Source organism: Papio anubis, chromosome 17 (genome assembly GCF_008728515.1).
Source record: "Papio anubis isolate 15944 chromosome 17, Panubis1.0, whole genome shotgun sequence".
Classification (NCBI taxonomy): Eukaryota; Metazoa; Chordata; class Mammalia; order Primates; family Cercopithecidae; genus Papio; species Papio anubis.
In genome coordinates, this window is record NC_044992.1 from 43,896,130 (window position 1) to 43,916,340 (window position 20,211).

Sequence of the window (20,211 nt, forward strand, 5' to 3'; positions counted from 1 at the left end):
GATCCACTTTTTTGTTTGTTTATTTTGAGATGGGAGTGTCTCACTCTGTCACCCAGGCTGGAGTGCAGTGACTCAATCCTGACTCACTGCAACCTCTGCCTCCTGGGTTCAAGTGATGCCCTTGCCTCAGCCTCCCGAGTAGCTGGGATCACAGGTGTGCACCATAATGCCTGGCTGATTTTAATATTTTTAGTAGAGACGGGGTTTCACCATGTTGGATAGGCTGGTCTCGAACTCCTTACCTCAAGTGATCCGCCCGCCTCGGCTTCCCAAAGTACCGCAACCGGCCTCTAATCCATTTTGGAAGATTAGCCTTACATGATTGTTGCATTCCACAACTATCGGTAGTATCTTTAGAGGGAGAAGCAATTTCACATTTGTCCAGCAGAGGGAGCTCAGTGGGAGATACTTTGGAGAGCCCTAAGGTTTGGGTTTTTCTTTTCTTTTTTTTTTTTTTTTTTGAGATGGAGTTTTGCTCTTGTTGCCCAGGCTGGAGGGCAGTGGGGCAACCTTGACTCACCGCAACCTCTGCCTCCCGGGTTCAAGCGATTCTCCTGCCTCAGCCTCTGGAGTAGCTGGGATTACAGGCATGCGCCACCACACCCAGCTAATTTTGTATTTTTAGTTGAGATGGGGTTTCTCCATGTTGGTCAGGCTGGTCTCGAACTCCCAACCTCAGGTGATCCACCTGCCCCGGCCTCCCAAAATGCTGGGATTACAGGCGTGAGCCACCGCGCCCGGCACCTAGTTTCTTTCATGTCTTGCTCAAATCTTGCCTTTTCGGTGAGACCTGCCTGACCTCCCTATTTAAGATTGCAATTGCCTCTTCCCTAGTCTCCATGAACTTCTTACCCTGCTCCATTATTTCCTCCAGAGTACTTAGCATTTCCTAACATACTATTCTATTGTAATGGTAACCCACGAATATCATTATTTGATATGTTTACTATTATATTTTTCATCTTTATTCTTTCTATAATTTAAGCTCCTTTAGGGCAGGGGTCTTTGCCTGTTTTGTTCACTGTGCTTAGGGTAGTACCTGGCATGGAGTAGGTGCTCGATTAGTAAATTATTCAATTAATGAATCAATACTCTTATTCCAACAGCTAAGATCTGGCCAGATGCGGTAGTTCACGCCTATAATCCCACCACTTTGGTAGGCCAAAGTGTGAGGATCACTTGATCTCAGGATTTTGAGACCATACTGGCCAACATAGCAAGACGTCATCTCTACTTTAAAAAAAAAAAAAAATAGCCAGGCCTCAGGAGGCTGAGATGGGAGGATCGCTTGAGCCCAGGAGATCAAGGCTGCAATGAGCTATTATCATGCCACTGCACTCCAGCCTGGGCAGCTGAGTGAGACCCTGTCTGAAAACAAAGAAAATATCTTACAGTTTTCTTTTTTTTTTTTTGAGACAGTCTCACTGTCACCCAGGCTGGAATGCAGTCGCACGATCTCAGCTCACTGCAACCACCGCCTCCCTGATGGAAGTGAGTCTTCTGTCTCAGCCTCCCGAGTAGCTGGGATTGCAGGCACTCACCACCATGCCCAGCTAATTTTTGTATTTTTAGTAGAGTTAGGGTTTCACCATGTTGGCCAGGCTGGTCTTGAACTTCTGACCTCAGGTGATCCACCCTCCTCGGCCTCCCAAAGTGCTGGGATTACAGGGGTGAGCCACTGCGCCTGGTCAAGAGTTACTTCTTTACTTCCCCCAGGAGTGTGGCTTGCCAGAGCACCTCTGTTAGTTTGATTGCCTTACCAAGAACCATGTTTTCTTCTTACTTCTTAATCACTCACCAGTTTGAGCCTGGTGTTCCTCTTCTGCGATGTTCTGTGTGTCGGCAGCTCACACAGAGGCAGAGCCTGAAGCGAGAGCTGGCCATTCCATTTCCTTGCTATTGACTGGTTTAGTAAGGGTCATGTATCTTAGGTTGGGTTCACTAGAGCACAGCCTGAGACAGGGATGCTTGTGCAAGTGATTGATGGACAGACTGTTCTCCGGAGCAGGACATAAGGGAAGCGGGGAAAAGGGAAGCAAGGATCTGCTCTCATTTGGAGATCAGATGCAGCCTGAGCCCATGGGGAGCTCCAGAGCATGAAATACTCCCCTCATGGAGCAAGGGGACAAGCTTTTGCCCTCTTGGAGGAAGATAGTGCCAATTCTGATACGTTTAGTTTCTTCTTTTTTAAAATTTATTTATTTATTTTTTATTTTTTAGAGTTGGGGTCTTGCTCTATTGCCCAGGCTAGAGTGTAGTGGTGCAATCATAGCTCATGGCAGCCTGGAACTCCTGGCCTCAAGCGATCCTCCCACTTTGGCCTCCTAAAGTGTTGGGACTACAGGTATAAACCACCGCTCCTGGTGCATTTTGCACTCCCACCAGCCAACTATGAGCATGTTTATTCCCCACACAGCCTCTGCCACAGGGTGTATGGTCGAGCCTTTGAATTTCTGCCAGTGTGATTAATGAGAAATAGTCTCATAGTGCAGTTTTAATTTGCATTTCTCTTCTAAGTGAAGTTGAGCATATTTTCACATATGTAAAGGCCATTTGTAGCCCTTTTTTGTGTGAGTAAACCATCAGCTAATGCCTTTTGCCCACTTTTCTAATAGGAAAGGATTATTTTTAAAAAACATGCTGCATTAATTAAAGGTACATGGTAATCTGCTATAACAAAGAGGCGCCAGAATCCAGTGGCTTAGGTAAGATAGATCCGAAAAAAGATCATTTATTTTTCATGTAGCAGTAAGAGGTGAGCAGCCCGGGGTTTTCAGAGTGACTCTGCCATCCTCAACACGTGGCTTCCATCTCTGTGGCTAAGGTGGCTACGCCAGGTGTTACCACTTCTCAATCAGCAGGAAGGAGAAAAATGAAGAGCAAGCAACTTTATTCCTTCTAAGCATGGGATCTAGAAGTAGCACGACTCCCTACGGCTCACCTCTCATTGGCCAGAACTTAGTTTCATGGCCACAACTAGCTGCAAGGAGGGCTATTAAGTCCAGTCTCTGGCTGGGCCACCATGTATCCTACAAAAGCTTAAGGATGGGCTTTCCATTACTTTTTGTTTTTGAAATGGAGTCTCACTCTGTCACCCAGGCTGGAGTGCAATGGCGCAATCTCTGGTTACTGCAACCTCTGCCTCCTGGGTTCAAGTGATTCTCCCACCTCAGCCTCCCGAGTAGCTGGGATTACAGGCATGTGCCACCACACTCGGCTAATTTTTGTATTTTTAGTAGAGATGGGGGTTTCACCATGTTGGCCAGACTGGTCTCGAACTCCTGACCTCAGGTGATCCGCCTGCCTCGGCCTCCCAAAGAGCTTGGATTACAGGCATGAGCCACCATACCCAGCCTTTTTTTTTTCTCAAAGACAAGATCTCTCTGTTGCCCAGGCTGGAGTGTAATGGCATAATCATAGTTTACTGCAGCCTCAAACTCCTGACCTCAAGTGATCCTCCTGCCTTGGCCTCCCAAAGTGCTGGGATTACAGGCGTGAGCCACCTCACCAGCCAGTGCATCATTAAGTGAGTGACTTTCTCAAAGTCTCACAGCCAGTTGATGGTGAAGACAGGATTCCTGCTCAGGAAGGAAACTCATAAATGAAGCAGGAGTTGTTAGGGAGGTAGGAGAGCCAGAGGTATTCTGGAAGCTCTCCTGGCTCCTTTCAGCATGCTGTGCTCCCTTGTCTCACCCCTGCTCCCACTTGAAAGTTCCCCACCCACCCTGGCCTCATCAACTCAGCACTAATGTCTTCAGCTGAGACCATGTGAGAGGCAGGTGCTGTGTCTTAGTGTCTGTGGTCCTGGTCCTCGATATGCCTGATTCTCCCTCCACGGAGACTCCGAATGGCTGGGTCAGGTCTCCCTCTGTTTGGCACAGAGTTCTGGCCAGAGCATCACATCCTGTTTTGTTTGGTTTGGTGTTCTTTTTTTTTTTTTGAGACGGAGTCTCACTCTGTCGCCCAGGCTGGAGTGCAGTGGCCGGATCTCAGCTCACTGCAAGCTCCGCCTCCCGGGTTCACGCCGTTCTCCTGCCTCAGCCTCCCCAGTAGCTGGGACTACAGGCGCCCGCCACCTCGCCCGGCTAGTTTTTTGTATTTTTTAGTAGAGACGGGGTTTCACTGTGTTAGCCAGGATGGTCTCGATCTCCTGATCTCATGATCCACCCGTCTCGGCCTCCCAAAGTGCTGGGATTACAGGCTTGAGCCACCGTGCCCGGCCTGGTTTGGTGTTCTTGAGGAGTTTATTTGGGCAGACCCAGGGTGAGAGGGCCCTGCACCTGTAAGATGTCGGGCCTCTTGGTGGTGACACATGGCTTGTTGCTGGCCATAGAGGACCCAGTGGGGCAGCAGGACTCAACCTCGGAGTCATGGAGCTGCATGACTGCTGGCCGGTTGCGCTTGCTGGCTCTGGTCTCCTCCACCTTCATGATCTGGATCAAGTGGGCCCAGATGTGGTGCTGGGTGCCCACGTCTTGGTCTGCAGAAAACAGGAGAGGGCAGGGTGACTGTAATCACTGGGATCTGGGCATTTGGCAAACCTCCTGTCAAGTACCTGGCACATTCTGTCAGGCACATCAATTGCCTGGGAGCCCCCACTTGGGATTAACTGGGGGACTGGGTGACCACGAGTGGTGTAGAACCTCCAAAGTCACTTTGAGGGGCACAACCACAGCCCCTCAAAGGTGACAAGATCTTCCTGTTTGTTCCTCTGTTTAAACCACTGCTGCAAGAAAGAGTGTTGAGTTTAAGTGCGACATGTCCTACTTTTGTTTTTTGTTTGTTTTATATATTTTATTTTTTGATTTTGATTTTTTATTTTTTAAGACAGAGTCTCACTCTGTCGCCCAGGCTGGAGTGCAATGGCATACGATCTCAGCTCACTGCAACCTCCACCTCCCAGGTTCAAGCGATTCTCCTGCCTCAGCATCCTGAGTAGCTGGTATTACAGGTGCCCACCACCACACCTGGCTATTTTTTGTATTTTTATTAGAAATGGGGTTTTGTCTTGTTGGCCAGGCTGGTCTCAAACTCCTGACCTCAGGTGATCTGCCCACCTCAGCCTCCCAAAGTGCTGGCATAAGCCACTGCACCCAGCTTTGTTTAATTTTTGAGATGGGTCTCTCTCTCTCTCACCCAGGCTGGAGTGCAGTGGTGCAGTCATGGCTCACTGACATCCTGGGTTCAGGTAGTCTTCACACCTCAGCCTCCCAAGTAGCTGGGACTACAGGCTCATGCCACCATGCCCTGCTGCTAATGTTTGTTTGTTTGTTTGTTTTTTGGTAAAGATACAGTCTCTATGTTACCCAGGCTGGTCTTGAATTCCTGGCCTCAAGTCATCCTCCTGCCTTGGCCGCCTAAAGTGCTGGGATTACAGGCATGAGCCATTGGGCATGGCCTGTTTTCTGTTTTTTTTTTAAGAGACAGAGTCTCACTATGTTGCCCAGGTTGGAGAGCAATGGCTATTCACAGGTGTGATCACAGCTCACTGCAGTCTCAAACTCCTGGGCTCAAGCGGTCCTTCCATCTCAGCCTCCCGAGTAGCTGGGACTACAGGCGATCACCACCACACCTGGCTCACTTCCTGTTTTTTGAGTGGGAGTTTCACTCTCTGGCCCCACCTGCCTCTCTAGCTGGGTCTTGACTGTTCAGTGCTATGCATGCTCCAGCTTTGCCACACCTCTCACTGGCCTTCGACAAACCTGCATTTCTTTTTTTGAGACGGAGTCTCGCTCTGGCGCCCAGGCTGGAGTGCAGTGGCCGGATCTCAGCTCACTGCAAGCTCCGCCTCCCGGGTTCACGCCATTCTCCTGCCTCAGCCTCCCCAGTAGCTGGGACTACAGGCGCCGCCACCTCGCCCGGCTAGTTTTTTGTATTTTTTAGTAGAGACAGGGTTTCACCGTGTTAGCCAGGATGGTCTCGATCTCCTGACCTCGTGATCCGCCCGTCTCGGCCTCCCAAAGTGCTGGGATTACAGGCTTGAGCCACCGCGCCCGGCCAACAAACCTGCATTTCTACACTGCCATTCCTTCTGCCCCGAATGCCTTTCCTCCCCAGCACTGTATGGCAAACTCCTACACATCCTTCAAGGCCCATCTTGAATGCCACCTTCCCTGTGATGACTTCCCCTATTGCCCCAGACTTATTTCCTTGTCTTCAGTGCTCCCATAGAACTTGGTGCACATCTACTCCAGTAGTCATTGCACAGAACAGTAATCATTTGTTATACATGGTGACCTCCTGGAGAATGGGGATGTGTGCTGTTTCTCTTTGTATTTGTCTTTTGTTCCCAGAACAGGTAAGTACGTGGTGCCGGGTATAGGTAGGTACTCGCTCAATAAGTGTGAATGAGTGAAGGAGGGGTGGGGTTGATCTGAGCCTGAAAGAGGGAGCGCCCTAGCTGCACTTTCCTGGAGCAATCTCTAGAGGGCAGTCTCACACCATGCTTGTCTTCTCTAGCCTTTTCCCGAGTTGCTTTTTTTCTACCATAGGCAGCTCAGATATATATGGGTGGGTGGATGGATGGATGGACAGATGGACGAACGAACGGATGGATGGATGGGTGGATGAATAGATAGATAGGGTGGGCATGGTTCACATGGGCTCTGGAGTTGACAAGCTCTGGGACCAGGGAATCTAACCAAGTCAACCTAGGCACTGGAGGCACTGCTGGCCCATCCCTTAGACACAGTGGCTTAGGGGCTAGGCTTATTATTGAAACCTGGAAAAAAGTTATTGTTTTCCAAAAAAAAAAAAGTTGCAAAATGGCATTGGATAAATATTGAAATAAATGGCTACAAAACAAAATCTCAACCAATTGCAACTCAACTCAGTTTGCATATATAGTTTATGTATAAACTACATTTCAGGCGGGGCGTGGTGGCTCACGCCTGTAATCCCAGCACTTTGGGAGGCTGAGGCAGGCAGATCACCAGAGGTCAGGAGTTCGAGACCAGACTGACCAACATGGAGAAACCCCATCTCTAATAAAAATACAAAAATTAGCCAGGTGTGGTGGTGCATGCCTATAATCCCAGCTACTCGGAAGGCTGAGGCAGGAGAATCGCTTGAACCCGGGAGGCAGAGGTGAGCCGAGATTGCACCACTGCACTCCAGCCTGGGCGACAAGAGAGAAACTCCATCTCAAAAAAAAAAACCCTTCTGTGGGATGTGAATGCATTTTAATATTTTTGACATGATGTGGGCACTCCTAAGTGTCAAGGGCCCTTGACTTATTGAAAAGGCCCTGCAAGGACCAAGCAGAATGGAACCCAAGACTCCCCACCAGGGGGCTCAGGACTCTGCTCATTATAAGTCCCTGCTCTGAGTCGCAGACTGCAGGTCCAGTCCCTCTTCCTACCGAGGGCTCTGGAGCCAAACCCGCGAAGATAACATTCAGTAACACAGGCTGCCCTCAACCATAGTCTTTCCTAATCTCAAGGTAAGATGGGAGAGGGTGGTGGTATTTCATTTACTTAAGCTCCTACATGGGGGAGATATTGAATAGGAAGAGGCTGTGTCTCCTGGGACTGCTGGCTCGGGAGTGGAATAGACAAGAGACAAGAACAGTACCAAGTGTCGTGTACGCATGCCTGTAGTCCCGGCTACTCAGGAGACTGAGGTGGGAGGATCACTTAAGCCCGGGAGATTGAGGCTGCAGTGAGCCGAGATTGTACCACTATACTCCAGCCTAGGTGACAGAATGAGACCCTGTCTCCAGAAAAAAAAAAAAAAAGTCAAGATTCAAGGACATCTGATGTTTAACCTAGTGCTCTTAATCACTACATCATAATCATACCCTCTTTCAGAGTGACCTGCCCAATTTCACAAAGCTGTTTACTCAGGTGGCAGGGCAGAACACTTATTGAGTGCTTACAATCAGCATGTGTCAGGCGCTGTTCTAAATGCTCTACCCATTTTAACTCATCTAGCTGAAGCAGGGACTATAATTGTCAATGCCATTTTACACATGGGGAAACCAAAGCCAAGAGCGGTTGAGTGATTTGTCTAAAGTTGCCACCAGATAGTCTAGTTCCAGAGTCTGGGCTCTTCACCATGATGACCTAGTAGCCTGTCTACTTTATGGAGGGACAAGGTTTGGGACTGTCAAAACTCAGGGTCAAAAATGACAGGACAAATGGAATAGAGGATGGGCAGGAGGGATGCAGGGGTGTGTGAGGTATGTGAAAGAGGTGGAACATGAAGGAGAACCCAGCCACAGAGGTTCACAGATATTCTCTGCTGTTTCCTCAGTAGGAACTCAATGCTGAGTTCCTATCAAAACTACTGTCAGCATATCTCCCCAAATATCATTTCCTTAAAAGGCATTTTGTCAGTGTCTTTTTTTTAAGAAATGGGGTCTCACTCTGTTGCCCGGGCTGGAATGCAGTGGTGTGATCTCGGCTCACTGCAACCTCAGCCTCCCAGGTTCAAGCGATTCTCCTGCCTCAGATTCCTGAGTAGCTGAGATTACAAGCACCTGCCACCATGTCCAGATAATTATTGTATTTTTTTTTTTTTTTTTGAGATGGAGTCTTGCTCTGTCACCCAGGCTGGAGCACAGTGGCGCCATCTCGGCTCACTGCAAGCTCTGCCTCCCGGGTTCACACCATTCTCCCGCCTCAGCCTCCCAAGTAGCTGGGACTACAGGCGCCCACCACAACGCCTGGCTAATTTTTTGTATTTTTAGTAGAGATGGGGTTTCACCGTGTTAGCCAGGATGGTCTCCATCTCCTGACCTCGTGATCCGCTCTCCTCGGTCTCCCAAAGTGTTGGGATTACAGACGTGAGCCACCGCATCCCGCCTAATTATTGTATTTTTAATAGAGCTGGGATTTCACCATGTTGGCCAGGCTGGCCTCGAACTCCTGACCTCAAGAGATCTGCCCGCCTTGGCCTCCCAAAGTGCTGGGATTACAGGCCGTGCTCAGGCTGTCAAAGTGTCTTACTTAGCAAATACAGCTGCTTTGCAAATGGGTTCCTTTTTTCCTTGTGACTAGGGCCACTGTTCTGCCAGAATGGCTAGCCAGTCCTCCAGATAGGGTTAGGAGCCACTTTGTTGAGAAGGATATGAGCAAGATGGCTGTGCAGGGGGAATGACTGGTGTGGACTTCATCAGAGATTGAATTAAGTGGTAGAAAGGGAATGTTCCATGGCTTTGGTCCCTAATATAAATCTATTCAGGGTCGTGACATTGGCCCTAGGTTTCCTGACTCAACTGGAAATCATAAGGACAGGTTTACGGAGGTAGAATGATTCCATTTGGAGAAAGGAGAACTAGAAAGAGACACAGAGCATCTGTAATTAAGTGCAAGAGCTCTGAAGTTGTTCTGCCTGAATTCAAATCCCAACTCCGTAGGCAGGGCATGGTGGCTCACACCTGTAATCCCAGCACTTTGGGAGGCTGAGGCTGGCAGATCGCTTGAGCCGAGAAGTTTGAGACCAGCCTGGACAACATGGTGAAACCCTGTCTCTACAAAAAATACAAAAATTCTGGTGGAGCGTGGTGGCTCACTTCTGTAATCCCAGCACTTTGCGAGGCCAAAGTGGGTGAGACCAGCCTGGCCAACATGGTGAAACCCCGACTGTGTCTCAAAAAAAAAAAAAAAACAAACAAAAAACACAAAAATTTGCTGGCCATGGTGGTGCACACCTGTAGTCTCAGCTACTCAGGAGGTTGAGGTGGGAAGATTGCTTTAGCCCAGAAAGTAGAGGCTACAGTGAGTTGACATCATGCCACTGCACTCCAGCCTGGGCAACAAAGCAGGACTGTCTCAAAAAAAAAAAAAAAAAAAAAGTCCCAACTCTGTAACTGTATGACCCTGAGTGATTTACTCAACCTCTCTCCGTGGCCCATCTGCGAAATGGGTTTATTAATACTTTTGTTAATTATCACATATTAATGATTAATGTTTTGTTGTGGGGGTTAAAATGATCAAATACGAAGTGCTTAACACAGTGCTTACCATATAAGCACTCAATGCCTACTTTTTTTTTTTTTTTTTTGAGACGGAGTCTGGCTTTGTCACCCAGGCTGGAGTGCAGTGGTGCGATCTCGGCTCACTGCAACCTCCGCCTCCCAGGTTCACACCATTCTCCTGCCTCAGCCTCCTGAGTAGCTGGGATTACAGGCACCCACCACCATGCCTGGCTAATTTTGTATTTTAGTAGCAATGGTTTTCACGACATTTTGGGCTAGACTGATCTGAACTCCTGACCTCATGATCCACCTGCCTCGCCTCTCAAAGTGCTGGGATTACAGGTACGAGACACTGTGCCCAGCCTCCCACCTATTTCTTTTTATTGCAGAGGCTCGCTTGTCGCTCGGGCTGGAGTGCAGTGGCCAGATCTCAGCTCACTGTGCAAGCCTCACCCCGGTCTTCACGCCATTCCTGCCCTCAGCCCTCCTCGGTAGCTGGGACCAGGCTCTCGGGCCACCTCACCTCGCTAGTTTTTGTATTTTAGTAGAGACGTGGGGTTTTCACCGCATAGCCAGGACGGTCTCGATCTCCTGACCTAGTGAGCCACCCGTCTCGGCCTCCCAAAGTGCTGGGATTACAGGCTTGAGCCACCGCGCCCAGCCTAATTTTGTATTTTTAGTAGAGACAGGGTTTTACCAGGTTGGCCAGGCTGGTCTCAAACTCTTGACCTCAGGTGATCCGCCCGTGTCGGCCTCCCAAAGTGCTGGGATTACAGGCGTAAGCCACTGCGCCTGGCCCAATGCTTACCATTTTATCCAAATTAAAAGGAGATGTTACACTTAAAATTTTGTTAAGAAGGTAGATCTCATATTGTGTTCTTACCACAATGAAAACAAAGTTATGACAGAAAAGTAGGTAGTCAGCAGGAAAAAAAAAAAAAAAAGAAAACAAAGTTAACTCAGAAAAAAATAAAAGATTATATACGGCAGATGCAGAACACAACAAAAATAATCCTGTTGTTCAGTATGTGTTAACAGGGACTGAAGCTGGCTACAGGAAGAATTTCCCAGCAACAAAGAATGGGAAACCCTGAGCAAATTGTAAAAGCTCCTCCTCAGTTTCTTCCCAAGAGAAGTTTTCATCTCAGGGGTGGTCATTTCTGGAGGCAGGGGCCTGCAGGAGATGCCCTGGTAACAGGCAGGTCTGTTTGGCTTCCTGAATCCATGACAGTTGATAAACAAGGCCCCTTCAGATGCTCTGTTGGGTATTGCCGGGGGTGTGTAACCAGGAGATGGAGTGCCTGCATTTCCAAGATCATTTATAGCTGTTTCCTGTACCCAAGTAAATTTTTCATTTTAAAGATGCCTCCTGGCCCGACCCAAATTTCAGCTTAACATTAGCAGTTGCTTCTCTTTGGCTGAGCAGATGAACGGCAAAAACTCTCAGAGTGAAAGAGGGAAGGAGGGTGGGGCTGGGTGAGGCGGCAGGGATGGGTTCCAGGAAATGGGAGGTGGGACTGGTTCATCACCAGGGCCTCTCTGGTAAACTGGAAGGCCGGGCTGGCTACTGGCAAAGAAAGAGTTACTGAGCATCAGCTGAAGGGATGGCAAGCAGTGAGGGAGGCTCTGGCCCAGCAATTCTTATCTTCAGGAAAGTTTAAGAGTCATTGTCACTTGCAGGGAATTTCCTGGACTATGAACTTTATTGCGGAGAGGACAGAATGGCTGGGTGGGAGGAAGTTAGCCTCAGGTTCCACACCCACCGCTCCCATTCCCCCACAGCTGGGTTTGCTGTTTCTCCAAACAGTTTAGTGTTAACAATATAAACCCTGGTCCAGCCTGGCCTTGCAGCTGTGTGGCCTTCAAGTCTTTATCCTTGCTAAGCCTTGGCTCCCTCATCTACAAATGGGTTTAATAACAGCACTTGCTTATAGTAAATGCCGAATATATGTTGGGTTTGAATAATGAGGAGGAAGCTGGGGCCAGAGATTTGCACTGAGGAGAATGAACAGAAATCTGTCCCTATTCTTCTTCTTCTATTATTTATTTATTTTTTTAGACGAGCCTTGCTCTGTAGCCCAGGCTGGAGTGCAGTGGTGCAATCTCAGTTCACTGTAACCTCCACTTCCCAGGTTCAAGTGATTCTTGTGCCCCAGCCTCCCAAGTAGCTGGGATTACAGGCACCCACAACCACACCCAGTTAATTTTTGTATTTTTAGTAGAAATGGGATTTCACCGTGTTGGTCAGGCTGGTCTCAAACCCTTGACCTCAGGTGATCTGCCCACCTCGGCCTCCCAAAGTGCTGAGATTACAGGCATGAGCCACCGCGCCCGGTCTGTCCCTGTTCTTGAATGCTGATTAGAGGAACAAGACAGGCATGCATCAAAATAAATGCACTTGGTTGCCTCATCTAACCAACAGTGCAAAAGCACCAATCTTGAAAACAATTTCTAATTACACCTTGTAGTATATTTTGGGTTCTTGTTTATTTGTTTGTTTTGGAGATTCAGTCTTGCTCTGTCACCGAGGCTGGAGTGTACTGGCGTGATCTCGGCTCACTGCAAACTCTGCCTCCTGGTTCAAGCAATTCTCCTGCCTCAGCCTCCTGAGTAGCTGGGATTACAGGCGCACACCACCACGCCCGGCTAATTTTTTGTATTTTAGTACAGATGGGGTTTCACCCTGTTGCCCAGGCTGGTCTCGAACTTCTGAGCTCAGGCAATCCGCCTGCCTTAGCCTCCCAAAGTGCTAGGATTACAGGCATGAGCCACTGCGCCTGGCCCCTTGTAGTACATTTTGTCTTCCCAGTCTATTTTGAGATGTTGTTCAAGTAAATGTGTGTCCCCAGGGCTCCAGCAGGCTCACAGCAGGAAGCAGCAGTCAGGAAGTGCAAGGTGGCAAGCAGGACACCGGGTCGGAACGTGTTCTGGACCCACTGGCAGGTGAGGTTTGCTGAATTCCACACAACAGCAGCTACCACATCCTTCTGTGTTCTGGAGCCGGGGAAGCTTCCAGACAGAGGGGGCTTCTCCCTGTAATTTGAGGGAGATTATTGGCTCATGCAAAGGTGAGAGGGTTTAAAGAGGAGAAAAAGAGAAGCACTGAGCAGCCTCAAGCTGGAGAAAGCCCTGGGGACCTTGTAGAGCTCCTCTTCTGGGGACAAAGACCATGAGGGGTCATAGGTGGCAGAGCAGAGCACAACATCCCAGGGAACAGATGTTGAAGATGGATTAGACCCTGACAACGGATGTGAAATATTGACCCAGCGAAAAGTGCCTGGTGTTTGCACAGAGGCCAAATCGGTGCAGCAGCTTCCATGGGAGGAGGGGCCGGAAAGTGCCCAGGTCCGGAGGTCACTCTCCACACTCCCACACACTCTCCCAGGGGCCACAAGTCAGTCTCCAGCTCAGGGAGGATTTAAAGGAGGATGCCTGTGTTGGAAATCAAGGCAGGCATTCACGGGCATGCACCCACACATGCACACATAGTCTTTTTTCTTTACTTGAAGGCTCACCTAGTTCTGTTTGTGTTAAAAAAAAAAAGAAAGAAAAAAGAAAAAGAACGCTCACCTAGGCCGGGCATGGTGGCTCACACCTGTAATTCCAGCACTATGGGAAACTGAGGCAGGAGGATCACTTGAGGCCAGTTCAAGCCCAGCTTGGGCCACATAGCAAGACCCTGTCTCTACAAAATTAAAAAAAAAAAAAATTAGCCAGGTGTCGTGGCATGTGCCTGCAGTCCCAGCTACTCAGGAGGCTGACGGAGGAGGACTGCTTGAGCCCAGGAGGTTAAGGCTGCAGTGAGCCCTGATCATACCACTCCTGCCTGGGTGAGACAGAGTGAGATGTCTCAAAACCCCCCCCCAAAAAAAATCACAAGCTCACCTATACATAGAAACAACTAGATGTACTGGGTCATGGTGGTATATGCCTACAGTCCCAGCTACTCTGAGGCTGAGGTGGGAGGATCACTTGAGCCCAGGAGGTGAGGGTTGCAGTGAAGTATCGTGTCACTGCACTCTAGCCTGGATGACAGAGCAAGACCCTGACTCAAAACGATGTTTTTAAAAATGGATGGGAATGCTAATAATTGTGTTTGGTTGATGTAACTATACTTAAGTTTTGTACTTTATGCATTTTAAATGTTCTCTAATGAGAATACATTTTTTTAAAGAGAGAAAAAAGGTTATCTGCCTGTCAACGTTAAGTTCCTAAAATGAAAGGTTTCTTTCCAGTCCTACCCTACTAGTATTTGACACTATTGAACCCATTTTCTGAAACTATTTTCTTGCTTGGCTTTCAGGCTGCCCATTTTCTCCTGGTTTTTCTTCCCTTCATGGATGGCTTCTGGTACCCTGCCTGACTCGTAAAGTTAGCATTATTCAGGCTCTGTCCTCAGCCTGCCCTATCTTTTCTCTCCAGATTAGCTTGTCCACTCCCTTGATTTCAGCTATGCCACTCATGTCAGGAATAACCTGCAGCTCCAACCCAGTTCTTTGCTGAAACATTTATCCCCTTGCCTACTGAGTATCCCCTCAAATTCAGTGAAAACTTGAACGTCCCTCCCTGAAGGCTGCTGTTCCTTCTGTGTGTTCTATCTTGACTGGCTGGGTCAGAATCCTAGTAATCATTTATCTGCGCCTACCTTTCTGTATGGTGCCCTCCCACCCAAAAAGAGATGTCCACACATGCCACCAAGCCTGGCTTTTTCTTTTTTTGTAGATAGGGGTCTTGCCATGTTGCACAGACTTATCATACCCTTTATATAGTGAACAAGTATTGCCTTATATGACAAAAGGTGATTAAGTTAAGGATCTTGAAAAGACTTATCCTGGATTAGCCAACTGGGCCCTAAATCCAATGACATATGTCCTTATAAAAGGGCACACAGAGCGCACACACTGAGGAGAGGCAGCGGCACAGGGAGGAGGCACTGTGGCCATGGAAGCAGGTTTTGGAGTGATGCCACAAGTCAAGGGACACCAACAACCACTGAAATAATGGACTGTCCCCTACAGCTTCGCGATGGAGCCTTGTCTCTCACTATGCCCCACTAGAACACATACCCTCACCTCACACATGGTTGCAATTCCCTCATTTCAACATGCTCTTTGAAGCTCTTCCTTAAAAAAAAAAAAAAAAAAAAATTCAGCTTTTGAGATAATTATAGATTCACATGCCGTTTAAGGCTGGGTGCAGTGCTGGGAGGCTTGCAACCTGGGATTCTGAGCCACTCCTACATCCTCGTAACACAATCCTTCCCCACCTTCACCCTACCCTTTGTTAGCACAAATAAGCTTGTTAATGAGGCTCAACTAGGTTGTGTTTTCTTTCAGGACAGAAACTAGTTTCTTTTCATGTTCTAGTATTTTTGCTTAAAAGTCCTTTGCATTCTGGTACTGCTTCTCCTTCTGTCTTTGCAGAGAACCTCGGAATACATTCCGCGTGTCTGTCTGCCATCTCTGTCCCTCTGCCTCTTCCAAAGCACACTTCTTGAACATCCTTAACTTGAGCTTTCAAAGCACCTTTAATTAACACTGAGGTCCCACAGCTGCCAAGTCCTTAATTTGCAGGATGACTTCCCTTATCTTTTAAGTATCCTTAGGGCTGCCAGTTAGCTCAGTTGATCAGAGTGTAGTGCTGGAAGTATCTTTACATTGCTTCTCTGGGTGGTTTTCTCCTTTCCCCATCTGACTGGGAGAGCCCTGAAACCGAAGACTTTCTCCCCCAGCAGTTTCCGAGCTCCCAGAGGCAGAGACTTGGTTAATCTTGTAGATCCCTCAGGGGAAGAACTTTTTACTTTATAAATCCTGGTCTGATACTAGCTCTGCACACTGTGGGTGCTCAATAAATGTTGATTGACTGAGTAAACAATGAACGTAGTCCCCTGGAGTGTCATATTCCTCCTTTCCACAGGGAGAAAGTAATAACATTAGGCAGAGCAGGCTGGATCTCTTAATGTGATTACCTGGGATTTGTGGGCCAGTGACTCTGTCCCCCAACTTTATTGGGTACATCCATCTCGACCGAATAGATATTACCAAACAGAGACCACTAATGCTGTTGGCCAAATGATGGGCTATCACTAATTCCCTTGACCCTATTAATCTTGATTCTATCGCACTGAAGCTGCTGCGTCCAGTCCAAGATAGGGGGAGAACACAGCACAGCTGTGGTAGTGATTGTACTGACATCAGCGTAATCTATCCAAGTTCAACAGTGTTTAACTTGCTCTGGGTTTGTATTTGAGACATCCTTCATGCCGCAAATGATAATTTGAGATCTAATTCACAATGCATAAAATGCATCCATTTAGAGTATGTAACTCGGCTGGGTGCGGTGGCTCATGACTGTAATCCCAGCACTTTGGGAGGCTGAGGCAGGGGGATCACTTGAGGTCAGGAGCTCGAGACCAGCCTGGCCAACATGGTGAAACCCGTCTCTACTATAATACAAAAACTAGCTGGGTGTGGTGGCACACATCTGTAACCCCAGCTACTCAGGAGGCTGAGGCAGAAGAATCACTTGAACCTGGGAGGTGGAGGTTGCAGTGAGCCCAGATCATGCCACAGCACTCCAGTCTGGGTAACAGAGTGAGACTTCATTTAAAAAAAAAAAAAAGGTATGTAACTTGATGGTTTTTAGTATATTTGGTGGTGTAACCATCTCCACAATCAAGTTTAGAACGTTTTCTTTACCCTCCCAAAAGAAACTCCATACCTATTAGCAGTCAGTCTCCATTTCCCCCAACCCCCAGCCCTAGGAAACCAATCTATTTTGTTACTACAAATTTGCCTATTCTGGACATTTCAAATAAATGGAATCATACAATAATGTGGTCTTTTGTGACTGGCTTTTTTCACTTGGTATAGTTTCAAGGCTCATCCATATTGTAACATATATGACTACTTCCTGTTTATTGACAAATAATATCCCGTTGTATGGATATACCATATTTTATTTATCCATTCATCAGCTGATAGACATTTGGGTTATTTCTACTTTTAGCAAGTTATTTCTGCATGTTTCAGCTTATTCATCCATAAAAATGAGTTAACAGCTGCCTTGTCTTGGAGGATTATGAGAGGCACACAGGAATATGTGAAATACATTCTAAACTATAAAGTGGTACAAGAATGTAAAGATACTTTATTACTTTAATTTTTTCAGAGATAGGGTATCAACTCTGTGGTCCAAGCTGGAGTGCAATGGTGCAATCATGGCTCACTGCAGCCTCAACCTCCTGTGCTCAAGGGATCCTCTTGCCTCAGCCTCCCCTGTAGCTGAGGCTACAGGTACATGCCACCATACCTGGCTTTTTTTTTTTTTTTGGAGAGATGAGGTCTTGCTATGTTGACCAGGCTGGTCTCCAACTGCTGGCCTCAAACAATACCAGCATAGGGTATTATAGGTGTGAGCCATCACACTGGCCTAAAGACTTTTTTTTTTGAGGTGGAGTCTCACTTTATCATCCAGACTGGAGTACTGTGGCGCGATCTCAGCTCACTGCAACCTCAGCCTCCCAAGTAGCTGGGATTACAGGCAGGCATGCCCACCACACCCAGCTTTTTTTTTTTTTTTTCTTGAGACAGTCTTGCTCTGTCGCCTAGGCTGGATTGCAGTGGCACGATCTCGGCTTAGTGCAACCTCTGCCTCCTGGGTTCAAGTGATTCTCCTGCCTCAGCCTCCTGAGTAACTCAGACTACAGGCACCACCACCACGCCCGGCTAATTTTTGTATTTTTTTTTTTTCAGTGGAGACGGGGTTTCACCATATTGGCTAGGCTGGTCTCAAACTCCTGACCTTGTGACCTGCCCGCCTCGGCCTCCCAAAGTGTTGGGATTACAGACGTGAGCCACCACACCTGGCTAATTTTTTGTATTTTTGGTAGAGATGGGGTTTCACCATGTTGGCCAGGTTGGTCTTGAACTCCTGAGTTCAGGTGATCTGCCCACCTCGGCCTCCCAAAGTGATGGGACTACAGATGTGAGCCACCACGCCTGGCCCTAAAGACTTTCTTATTTTTTAAGGTGAAGTCCTGCTCTGTCACCCAGGCTGGAGTGCAGTGGTGTGATCTTGGCTCACTGTAACCTCCACCACCCGGGTTCAAGTGATTCTCCTGCCTCAGTCTCCCGAGTAGCTGGGATTACAGGAGCCCGCCACCACACCCAGCTAATTTTTGAATTTTTAGTAAAGATGGGGTTTCACCAGGTTGGCCAGGCTGGTCTTGAACTCCTGATCTCGTGATATGCCTGCCTTAGGCTCCCAAAGTGCTGGGATTACAGGCATGAGCCACCGCAACCGGCCAAGACTTTTTTTTTTTTTTTTGAGATGGAGTCTCACTGTGTCTCCCAGGCTGGAGTGCAGTGGTATAATCTCGGCTCACTGCAAGCTCTGCCTCCCGGGTTCATGCCATTCTCCTGCCTCAGCCTCCTGAGTAGCTGGGAATACAGGCACCTGCCACCAAGCCCCACTAATTTTTTGTATTTTTAGTAGAGACAGGGTTTCACTATGTTAGCCAGGATGGTCTCAATCTCCTGGCCTCGTGATCCGCCCGCCTGGGCCTCCCAAAGTGCTGGGATTACAGGTGTGAGCAACTGTGCCCAGCTAAGACTTTTTAATATTTATATGAGAGCAGCTAAGGAGAGCACTGGGGCCGGTGTAACTTCACTGAGCTTATGCCCTATTGTTGGTTAACTCAGGGCAATCAGTTGAATATCTCTTTGGGTCTCGTCTCTATGTGGAGTCCATTTTGCTTTTTTCCTAGGTAATGGACTGCATCCACATTTTATCCACATTTGTTCGTAGGAGACCAGCTTAGAGTATGCTTACTTCAGTATAAGCTACTGCCACCGTAGAAAATCAAATCACAGGAGAATGATATTTGAACATCAAGGCAGTCATATTTCATCCAAATTTTTAGCAAGACCAGGGAAAAGGGCTGAAGCTATAGGTGTTAAGGCCTAGGTTTCCCAAATATCTTGCCAACTCTCCTTTTCTCGATTTTTTTTTTTGTTTGTTTTGAGACAGAGTCTTGCTCTGTTGCTCAGGCTGGAGTGCAGTGGTGCGCTTAGCTCACTGCAACCTCTGCCTCCCGGATTCAAGCAATTCTCTGCCTCAGCCTCCCAAGTAGCTGGGATTACAGGTGCCCGCCACCACACCTGGCTAATTTTTTGTATTTTTAGTAGAGACAGGGTTTCACCATCTTGGCCAGGCTGGTCTTGAACTCCTGATCTTGTGATCCACCTGCTTCGGCCTCACAGAGTGCTGGGATTACAGATGTGAGCCACCGTGCCCAGCCTCCTTTTTTAATTTTAAGTTAGCTTTCTTTCACACTCACATGTGCCAGGGTGACTTTCTTCACCCTTCACTGCCCATCCAGTAAGCATGCTAAGGTAATGCAAAAACATTTTAATATTAGACCAAGAAAAAAGAAATTAGGAAGGAAAACCTGTTGCCATAACAAGTACAAAGATTCAAAAATTCAACTCAGATATATACCGTTTGCTCCCATAACTTCCTATTTTTTGCAGGTATATAGCTGTAAGCTATATAATGTGTGGGTGAGAGAGGGATGGAGGAAGGCCAGGGTGGGCAGTGGGTTATATAAGAACTACTGTTGGCTGGGTGCAGTAGCTCACACCTGTAATCCCAGCACTTTGGGAGGCCGAGGCGGGTATATCACGAGGTCAGCAGATCGAGACCATCCTGGCTAACGCGGTGAAACCCCATCTCTACTAAAAATACAAAAAATTAGCCGGGCGCGGTGGCAGGCGCCTGTAGTCCCAGCTATTCAGGAGGCTGAGGCAGGAGGATGCCGTGAACCCGGGAGGTGCAGCTTGCAGTGAGCAGAGATTGAGCCACTGCACTCTAGCCCGGGAAACGGAGGGAAACTCTGTCTCAAAAAAAAAAATTAAAAAAAAAGAACTATCGTTTACTACTAGTGGCTGCCTAGAGCATAATTTCCCCGTTCAAAGCCTTGGTAAGAGCAGCTGGGGAACAGTGGTTAAAAATGCTTTGTTTTACACCCAGCAAAAAGGGTCATTAACACCTCAACTGTTTTTGTTTTGTTTTTTTTTGTTTTTGTTTTTTTTGTTTTTACCAAGCCCTGTGGAAGGGCTCCTGCTGCTGTTGACAATCATGGTAACCCTCGGGGTAGCAGGGGCAAAGGGGTGGATAATTCACCACAAAATGGTATTCACTGATTTGGATTATGTGCACCACTGTTCCTCTCCATTCATGTGCTTAATTAAGAGCTGACTAGTACAAAATAAATGAAACTGCAATTCTTC

At 47.8% G+C, this 20,211-nt stretch overlaps 1 non-coding gene across 1 annotated transcript; it reads right to left on the reverse strand.

The window, feature by feature from the left end:
* Positions 1–4,632: 4,632 nt before the first annotated feature.
* On the reverse strand, positions 4,633–4,758 carry LOC116271128. The gene has a single exon (XR_004179567.1). It is a non-coding gene; the product is annotated as a small nucleolar RNA SNORA68 (small nucleolar RNA).
* Between the last annotated feature and the right edge of the window lie 15,453 nt (positions 4,759–20,211).